The following is a 10,464-nucleotide window of genomic DNA, read 5'->3' as shown; positions in this document are numbered from 1 at the left end:
AATTTATTTTGGAGACTTATTTTATAGAAATGTTATTTATTTAGTAATTTTTCACCATTTTAAACCTTTTTCGATGATAAATGGATGTTTTAACTTCTTTGTGAGTGGATGCAGATTTAATTGTATAACTACACAACTCTTTTAGTATTATTTATTTATTTAACTATATTATTTCTTTCATTTTATTTTAAAGGTCTCACCTTTTATTTTGGAATTTTCGATTTTAAAAATTTTATTATTAATTTTAGTGTAATTTTATACTAAATTTTGTTTTTTACTCTTCTTTTGATCATTTTAATTTCTTTATGAAAAAAATTTACCATCTTTAATAAGAATAAAACATAAAAAAATATAATAATAAATACTTTCTTAATCTTTAAAATAATAAAATGACACTTTTAAAATAAAATGGAAAAAAAATTACTTTAATAATTTAAATTTTAGTATTTATCATTTCAACTTCACAGTGCAAGCTAAAATTTTGCTCATATTGTAAGAAATTAAAATATTGAATTATACACTTTAATAAATACTTTATATCTAAATTTTTTCCAATAGCTACTATATAGTTTTTGCTTAATCATCGAAAGATACTTTATTTTTTTAATTGTTTTGTTTATGATTTAAACTTTAAAAATCATCAGTTTTAGTCAATTTTTCAGTTACAATTGTATCCATTTTTCTAGGTCAGAGTGAAGAATAATTCAAATATGCCATTCGCGTTTGAAATACTTATAGTGAAAAAGTAAAATGAAATAATATAAAGCAATATGAAGGACATGTTTGAATTTTATTTTATTTTCGATTGGAATAAATGGCTATAATTGAAATTAAAAAATAATTAAAATTAATAATTTAAAAAACTAAATTATAAACAACACATTCTTAAAAAATGAAATATTTTTGCATGGTTAGGCTAATTTTTAGGTCAAACGCATATTTAAGTCCTTGCACTATCACTTTTTTTTAATTTGGATCCCTGCACTCAAAAATATTAAAAGTATACCCTACACTATTAGAAATGTCTATTTTAAGTCCTTCTGTTCTGTCAGTATTCGTTAGAGAGTAGAATACATGTAATCACTTATGAGACTGGCCCTTCAATTGTCTAGTGAATTGTTAAAAGCATGCCACCTCAGCAATATTTGGGACAATATTTAAAATAACTTTAAGGACAAAACCCTACTTTTTTCTATTTATCATCCTTGTATTACGTCATTTCATCTTCTTCCCCCTTTACTCTTTGTTTCTCCCTGTAATCATTCATTGCAAAACCAGAAATCAGAGCACTCCATGTTACCACATTTTTATCGCCATAATCTTAAACACACCGTAAGCCTAGTCCAGACATCCAGACATTGAGTACCAAGAGATTGCACAAATTCATTCTATCAATTCATATCAATGTTCTTGAATATGATGATGAACCTTTTCACCAAATTCAAGCGCACCCAGGTTGCCTCATTTTTTGTTATAAATTAGAAAGCCTATCTGGTGTATTCTTCTTCTTTATCAAATCCACCATCAGACTGCACATCTCCTTCTTCAGATTCAGCTTTCATGTTATGACTTATGAACAATTTTAAATTTCAAGAACTGGGTTTTTATTATTGAAGCAAACAAACTAATGGGTTATGATTGGAAATCTTACTGAGTTTTAAAAATAGTTGCCGATGAGGGAGAGAAGAATAACAGGAAAGTGAAAGTTATGAGTGTCGATAAGTAATGGCGACTGTAATGGCAGCGTCAGCGGTGTATCACGGCCATCGCCGACGTTAATTAGTAACAAAGGGAGTTGATTTGTATGAATTGTTTTGAAATGAGAAGGAGAATTAGCTTTGAAGTAAATGATTAGTGGTTGGAGGATGAATTGGCGGAGGATAGTCAGAGAAGGACGTGGATGAATTTTAAGGTCATATTTTAACGTGCAGGTGGCTGGAATTTTCTACCCAAAAATTGAGGCCGACAGATTTGAAGTGAATAAATAAAAGGAAGATAATTTCTCTTGATGATGTGGATGTATTCGAAGGTCTAATGCCACATAAGCTAATATATGATGTTTTTTAATTTTTGTAATGACGTGTAAATACAAATTCGTTAAAAATTACACGCCGTTTAGTTTCTGTTAACTCTCTGTGTTTGAGGGACCTAAATTAAACTTTTTTTGATAGTGTAGGGCATAATTTTAATGTTTTTGAGTGTAGGGATCCAAATTGGAAAAAATGATAGTACAGGGATCTAATTATGCGTTTGGCCTAATTTTTATCATATACTTGTCATTGCTTTTACGTACACTAGGCATCTCCTTGTAGGGTTTACATTCCTCTTCATGGACGAAGAGAGGTAAAAAAAAAGAAAATTAAAAATTACTTTAAAAAAATAAAAGAATAAATAAAATATATAAATATATCCTACCTCGAACTGTAAATAATTACATTTTTAGTGTGGATTTTTATGATATTATATTTAATTTTATATAATTAAATTATGCCCTACTTGAAATACTAGTCTGGCTTCGTCACTGCCTCTTTCAAGAGTTAAATTAGACATTAATGGCTATTCAGATATATCCTCCTATAACCCGTGATGATGAATTTATTAGATTTCTACCTCTTGCTATCATTTACTACAATATATTTGAGCCAATCTCATCGTATCGTTTTCTTTATTTTTCTCTTTTGACATTTTATGTCTTTGCAAAAATAATAATAAGAATAAAACATTGAGGCTTGAGATGTGTGTTTTCTACATTTTAAAAAAACATTTAAACTATATTAGTGCTGCTTTACGTGTTTTACATGTGACTTATAATATGCCTCGTTAAATTATCAAATAAAAGTTAAAATAATAGTTAATTTGAAATAGTTTATATTATTAAAAAATTTAGATGACTATTTTAATTGTTTAAACAAATTTTAATTGGCACTCAAATTTTATAATTATAGATAATTTTAATAGGAAAATATAAGGTAAAAATATAGTAATTCATTGAAATAGTTTACTTTATTTAGAATTTTATACAATTAAAAAACAATTAAAATAGTTTTCATTAAATAGTTAAAGTAGTTTATTTTAATTAGTACTATATACAATTATATCAACATAGTAGTTTATTTTGTTTAGTACTCTAACTTATCTTAACATAGTAGTTTATTTTAGTTACTACTCTAATTTTAATGATTATCTTAGTAGTTTTTAATTAATAATTAAATTTTATAAGTGAAAAGGACATTAACGTAAATGTGCATGTCCCCTCCCCCCCTTATCCGTTCTTTTATATATAGTATAAATTTATGATACTATCCTCTGAAACCCCCCCACCTTTCAACCACAATTCGTTTGCACTTTCACGTTGTAAAATTACAAAATATATCCAAATTACGACCTTCCAATTCCAATTTTACCCTCAAGCATCAAATTGACCTCTTTTCAGTTGAAAAAAAATTTAAATTAATACTTTAAATTTTAGCATATATTCTAAATAGGGTTTAATGTTATATTTTTTTTAAAAAAAACTATTCTTTTAAAAATTATAAAACTGGACAATAATTTTTTTATTTAATATAAATAAATAAACTTATTTTATAAAAATTTATATCCGCAACCACGCCGCCTCGACTCTACAAGATTAAATGATGATGTTTCGATATATGAATGATTTTTTCGCCACTATCCGACCCGCTAAAAAAATTTATATGCAATATTTTTTAAAAAATAAAATAATTTTTCTAAATATAAAATAATTTTTAATTTTTTTTAAATTAAAAAATTAAAACTCGTTCGTCTTCCATGGAGGAAGACGACTGGTTCTTCTTCCTCGAGACGAACCCAGAACTGGTTCGTCTAGAGGAAGATGAACTGGTCTTAATTTTTTAATTTATTTTAAAATAATTTTTTTTTATATTCAAAAATATTATTTAAATTACTTATTTTTAATAATTTATTTATTAATATATTTTATTGATTTTTATTCAATAAAAAATTATTATTAATTTTTTAAAATTTAGGGAAGATGGTTTTTTTGTTTTAATTATAACAATGAGGATCACTTAGAATATTTATTAAAATTTGAAGTATTGGAAAAAAATGTCAATTTGATGCTTAAGAGTGTAATTGAAACTGAAAGGTGTAGATTTTAATGTTTAACGTTGCAATTAAAATCAAAAAGTTATAATTTAGGTATATTTGGCGGTTTTACAACGTGAGGGTGCAAACGAATTTCGAGTAAAAGGTGGAGGGGTTTCAGAAGATAAGCCTTTTAACAATTATATAGTTTTAAATTAGAACACAAGATCAGTTTACCCCCCTCAACTGTGTTAAAGTTTTAAAAAGTCAAAATTGGCAAATTCGTATCACTTGTATTATGAACTTGTTAAAACAAGATAAAAAAATTTTCTTTTATTGTCGTGACACCTGAACATTAAGTTTTATAAAAACATCTTCATATTAGCTAACCCCCCTAAAAAATCAAAATGCCAAATTAGCCCCAAAAATTTAATTAAAAAAATTTAAAATTTAAAAATTTAATTAAACCTAATTCAATCAAATCAAACGACTTATCTTCTTCAACCTCTAATCTGACAACAGCTCCAGAGACATTCAAAAAAATTCAAAAAGAAGGTCAAAAATGTTATAAACATCATAACATCATATTGATTGGTTCAACATTAATTATTGAATATTTTAAAATTCAAATTCAAATAAATTTTACTTATAACAATATTGGTGTGTGGATGTAGGGCTGACAATTCATATTACCGTGTCATAAACGCGTCGTATATCCATTCAAAAATAGATAAATTTTCTCAAACCGATCCCAACCCATTTAACTAATCGTGTCAAAATGTTAAATCCGAACCCGACCCATTTATTAAACGGGTTAACACATGTAAAACTGTTTAACCCATTTATCAAAACAGGTTATAACATGTTTATCATGTTTAACACATTTATTAATGATTCATTTAATCCATTTAACATATTTTGTCAATAAATGAGTATAATTAAATAAAAAAAATTCCAAAATAACCATAAATAGTAATACCACAAACAACAATTAATAAATTAGATACATTATATGAGTATATTTAAATGTGTTTTAAACGGGTGAGGCAAATTTAACTTGTTTAACCTGCTATTTAACCGTGTCATAAATAGATTGACCTGTTATAACTAAATCCATATAAATTCAATCCGAACCTGTTTAAATTTGTGTCTTGTCGTGTTAGCGGATCGTGTAGGAAATTACCAGCCCTATGTGGATGTAACATTTCATTCTCTTGAAAGTTCATGGTGGTTCCTAGAGGTGGCCACGGTTCATAACCCGGCGGTTCCGGTTCGGAACTGCCGGGTCACGGTTCAAGAAAAAGTGGAACCGGCCCGGAACCGCCTAAAAGACGGTTTTATGACGGTTCGGAACCGGACGGTTCCGGTTCCGGGTTAAGACGGTTTAGAAAAAAAATTAAAAATAAAATTAAAATTTAATTACTAAAAAATGTAATTTAACAATAAAATAACTCACGGAGATAGTATTACAAGAAAATAATTTTTTTTTTAAAAGTTAAAATATTAACCAAAACTTTTACTAAAATAAATATAACATATATTTTATTGCAAAAAGTAAATATATTATATAATAAAGATATAATATATATTTTAAATATATAATATAGATTTTTTATTAACGGGTTCGACCCTTGAACCGCCGGGTCACGGTTCAACAAATCTGGAACCGGCCCGGAACCGCCCTTTGTACGGTTCCGGACCGGTTTTAGTCCGGTTTCGGGTTTGACCGGTTTCGGTCCGGGTTTGACCGGGCCGGTTCTGGGCCGGTTCATGGGCTGACCCGGCCCATGGCCACCTCTAGTGGTTCCCATCCCAATTGAATGCACCAATGGCACTTGGCGGCCACGCATCGCCAACATTGTAGGCTCGTCGTTGCTACGACCAACACTAGTGGCCACATTAGATTATGATAATTTTATAAATATTTTATCTTCATTGTTGATACAAAAAATTAAAATTAAATAGATTCTGCATTTTTATATTTTTTTCAAAAATAAATTCTTCAATTTATTCAGTAATTTATTTTTCATAAATTTAATTATGGTAAAATTATTCCAATTTAGCCTTTTCAATTTTTTTATCATTTATTACAATCAGAATAATTTATTTGCCATTGTAAATTTTTTATGCTTAGTAACACTTAAAATTAATTAGTTTTGGAGATTGTATAGTAAATATTTCGACTACATGTTAAAATTAAATGTCATCAAAATTTGACGAAAGATAAAGAATTAAGTAATTTTATGGTTATAAATATTATTAAAAATAAGTTAAATTAGATATCATTAAATATTGATTGAAAGAGAAATAAGTAAATAATTTAGAAGCTAGAAGGTTAGTAGAAAATATCACTATAAATTAATAATTATAGGGTAAAGTTAGGATTAATAGTGATTATTTATTGATAATTTTATTTTAGCTCATGTTAAACGTTAACTAATGAATTTGGATCTTCCGAGAAAAATAAAAATGGATCCATTTATATAATGTCAATATCAAGTACTGGCCAAGAAGAGAGCGTAAGTGCTCAAATCCCACATCGGTTATTAATGAAGATTTAAAAGGCTTAATAAATTAAAAGTGGAGCTCAAAAGAGCACGACCTTACTTGAACAGGATCTGTTCTATAGGCCCATATTTGATGGATTAATGGATTAATTGTGACCGTAAGATCAAAGCGTGATTAATGGCTAAATAGTCCCCAGATGATTAGAACTGTAGAGGAGTGTTTTCAGCTAGTCTGCTGGCTGAGTTGGTTTCACGGTTGTCTGACATATAAAATAATTTTAATTTTGAAAATCTCTTCTTCAAATTGTCAATACTAACTGAAAAGTTTGCTTAATCAATTTTAATGTTACTTTTATCCTCAATTTGTCATGATTTTTTTTTATATATAAACATGTTTATGATTATAATTAAATTACAAAATTTATTCAAATATTTGCTCTTATATCATCATTTGTTGTTGCCATTATGATTCTCGATATTGTCCATTTATTTTTTCTTTCTTCTTCATCATCTTTTTATTCGTTTCTTCTTCATCTTTTGAAATAGTTCTTTTAATGCTTTTTCATCATTAACGTGTATAAAATTCAATATATTTTACTACTTTTTCAGATTGTTAACGATTTTGTTCATTTTTTTTATTATGATGATTGTGAATTTTTTGAGTTAAATTGTGTTATTTCTGTATTTTTATTACCTTTTACGTCTTTTTAATTATATAGCACTACTTGATGATTTCTTGTGGATGATGGCTAGTTTTTAGATATTTATAATATTATAGAGTTGTACAAAAGTTGATCCTAAGCTGATTTTAAATTCACATTTGATTAATTTTGTTAATTTGTTTGGAATAGAATACTAATATATTAACTATATGTGAAAAAATAAATAAATAAAAATAACATAGTGGAATATGAGACTGCCTAAATAAAACAGGGGGAGTATTATGTTATAATACTGATAGTAAACTGATAATAAATTAAACAATAATTTACTCTAACATTTTACAATTCAAAAAATAAACTAATAATAAATTGGTCTTTTAAACCATTAGTAAACTTATATTTCAATAAATCGATAGTAAATTATTAGTAAACTTAAATTACGAATTATTTTGGAAACCGTAATTTTACAAATGAAAACCGTATTTTTAAATTTTTTTCCAGTCAAACCATATTTTTATAATAATTTTAGTTAAACCTTATTTTTGAAAATATTTATCTACTTTGTGGGTATTAAAAACCCCAAAATAGAATTGATAACAAGTAATACTTGAACCGAACCTAATGTGAAAATTAGGTGTCCGGACTGCTCAAGCGAGCCAGACTCCTACGTATCGAACAAACACTCGGCTCAATGATTAGACCTATGTATTTATGAATAGGCTTAATCATAAAAGAAAATCCACCTTTTAACCCATTTTCAGTTGCACTCTGACGTTGTAATTTTGTCAGCTGCACCCTAATTTGCATCTTTGGATTTCAATTACACCCTCAAAATTAAATTGGACTTTTTTTCACTCGGAAAAAATTCATAAAAATCCTTATAAAGTACTCGTTTGAACTCTTTTCCACACAAAAAGTTAAAAATGGATGACTTATTTTAACTTTTTCCAAATGGAGAAGAGATCAATTTAGTACTTGAGGGTGGAACTGAAAACCAAAGGTGCGAATTAGGGTGCAGTTGACAAAATTGCAACGTCAGAGTGTATTTGAAAAAAGGCTAAAATATGGGGTTTTTTTTGGTGATTAAGCCTTATAAATATCATTTTCTTATTGAGAGAATAATTAATTTGGTTATTTTGGTTTCAAACGAGTTTTAGGGAGTTGTTCTTATTGAGAGTTCTTCTTGCACACTAATTTTTTCATTTCGAAAATAAGATCCAATGGTTCTTCACATCTTCATGCAATTGTACTTTTTACTTTTCGTTAATGATTTGTAGTATGCCACTTATAGTTTGTATCCTAATCGGTATGAATATTGCTAGGGGTGAATTAAATAAGATTGGAATTCTCTCATGTTGAAATAAATATGATGGTTCATATTCACTAACTTACACTATTCATTACAAAATAAATGGTGTAAATTAATTTAACTAAATTTGATTTTTTTTAATCTACACCATTTATTTTATAATAAATGGTGTAGATTTAATGAATATGACCCTTCATGTTAAAATGAACATGAGAAAATCGCAATTCAACAAAATATCATTTAACCAAAATTGACTGACATAATTAAAATTTAATTATCTGAATTATTTTTATCAATGTAACTGTACCAACCGAATTAAATGGACTAATTCAAAATAATTCAAAATCTAAAAATATAAACTAACCCAACTAAATAATTCAAATAATTCAATTACATCAATAAAATAATAAAAAATAATTATTATAAATTAACCAGTGTTAAAAATAAAATAAATATTTGGTTAAATCGACTTACTAAAATTAAAACACTTATCCATAACTAAACTAAAAAAATTTATTAACCGAATTAAACAAAAACCTTTAGAACAAAGGGTCAACGCGCCCCCTAAACTTGTGTCACTGGGTCATCTAACCCAATTTATACTTTTTTGAACAACTAATCCCAAAACTCTTCATTTTCGGGTCAAGTAACTCCAAAATTGTATTTTCAAAACGTGTAAAATATAAATCGGAGGTAAGGGATGCAAAAAAGTAATTAGATACTTCCCTAATTGTTGCGATATAATTATCCTAAATCTGTTTTTTAAAATAAAAATATAAATTATGGGGTTATTTGATTTAAAAATAAAAAATTTTGGGATTAGTTGTTCAAAAAAATATAAATTGTGCTAGATAACCCCGTATCATAAGTTTAGGGGGGGGGGGGGGGGCGTTGATCCTTTATTCAAAACCTTTACCCAAACTAACCAAAATAGATCAATTAATATAGTTTAGTCGAATGATTAATCACCCCTATACATTGCTAGAAGTAATAGTCCATAATAGGAAACAAAATTAAAAATAAGTACTGCCTAAATTGAGTTTTACAATGCCATTAATATATGTTAATCATAGTGTTTGTGCAGGTTTTTTAAGTTAAAGTGAAAAATTAGTTGATATGTTATTAAATTTGTTTCAAAAATTAGCAATTGACTTTTAATATTTATCAATTCATTCTTTTCATTCATTTTCTATGTTCGATCAACTTTTTAAAACTATTAACAATAAAATTAAAAGTTAAATTAAAAGTAATTATAATTTATATTCATATTTAATTAAAATAAATATAAACTGGAGTAAATAAATAGATTAATAAATAAAAATGATACATATATTAAACTAGTGGTATAAAAATATTCAGACTAACCTATAGAAGTCTGATCAATCACAAGCCAAAATTTAAAAAATTCAAAAAATTCAATTAGACTAATCAACAACTGTTGTTTCCAGTTTCTTCCGATTCTTTCATCAATTTAATCTATATAAATATTAAAAAATACAAAGACTTGTGGAACCTACCATTTGGTGAGTGTGTAAAGATGTAAGTTACGTAATTATTATGATTTATTTATTTTCAATTTGATTTTTGGATTCATAAAACTATTAAATAGTACTTACCAAAAAATAGATGAATTGAGATATTAAAAATCTTTGACAAAAAAGAAAAGAAATATTAAGAGTATAATTTGAACATAAATACTATTCAATTAACTTTTAAAAGATTGAATTACAAACACAAATTTGATACAAAATAAACAAATTCAAACACTTAAAACGAACACCATACAAATGTAAACACGTAAACAGAAAATTTTGAAATGTTCAAACACCATTAGTGTACTTTTTCCTAATTATTATTATTAAATTTGACTATTAGTTGATTTTCATCTAAACATCATGCTCAGAATAGATAACACTAATAG

The 10,464-nt window shown here is 26.7% G+C and overlaps 1 non-coding gene across 1 annotated transcript; it reads left to right on the top strand.

The window, feature by feature from the left end:
- The first annotated feature begins 6,662 nt into the window (after window positions 1–6,662).
- Window positions 6,663–6,842, top strand: LOC126666422 (small nucleolar RNA U3). The gene has a single exon (XR_007637923.1). It is a non-coding gene; the product is annotated as a small nucleolar RNA U3 (small nucleolar RNA).
- The last annotated feature ends 3,622 nt before the right edge of the window (window positions 6,843–10,464 follow it).

This window comes from Mercurialis annua, linkage group LG1-X (assembly GCF_937616625.2).
Source record: "Mercurialis annua linkage group LG1-X, ddMerAnnu1.2, whole genome shotgun sequence".
NCBI classification, from domain to species: domain Eukaryota; kingdom Viridiplantae; phylum Streptophyta; class Magnoliopsida; order Malpighiales; family Euphorbiaceae; genus Mercurialis; species Mercurialis annua.
The sequence above is the reverse complement of the archived record's forward strand: the minus strand, read 5'-3'. Positions and strand labels throughout refer to the sequence as shown.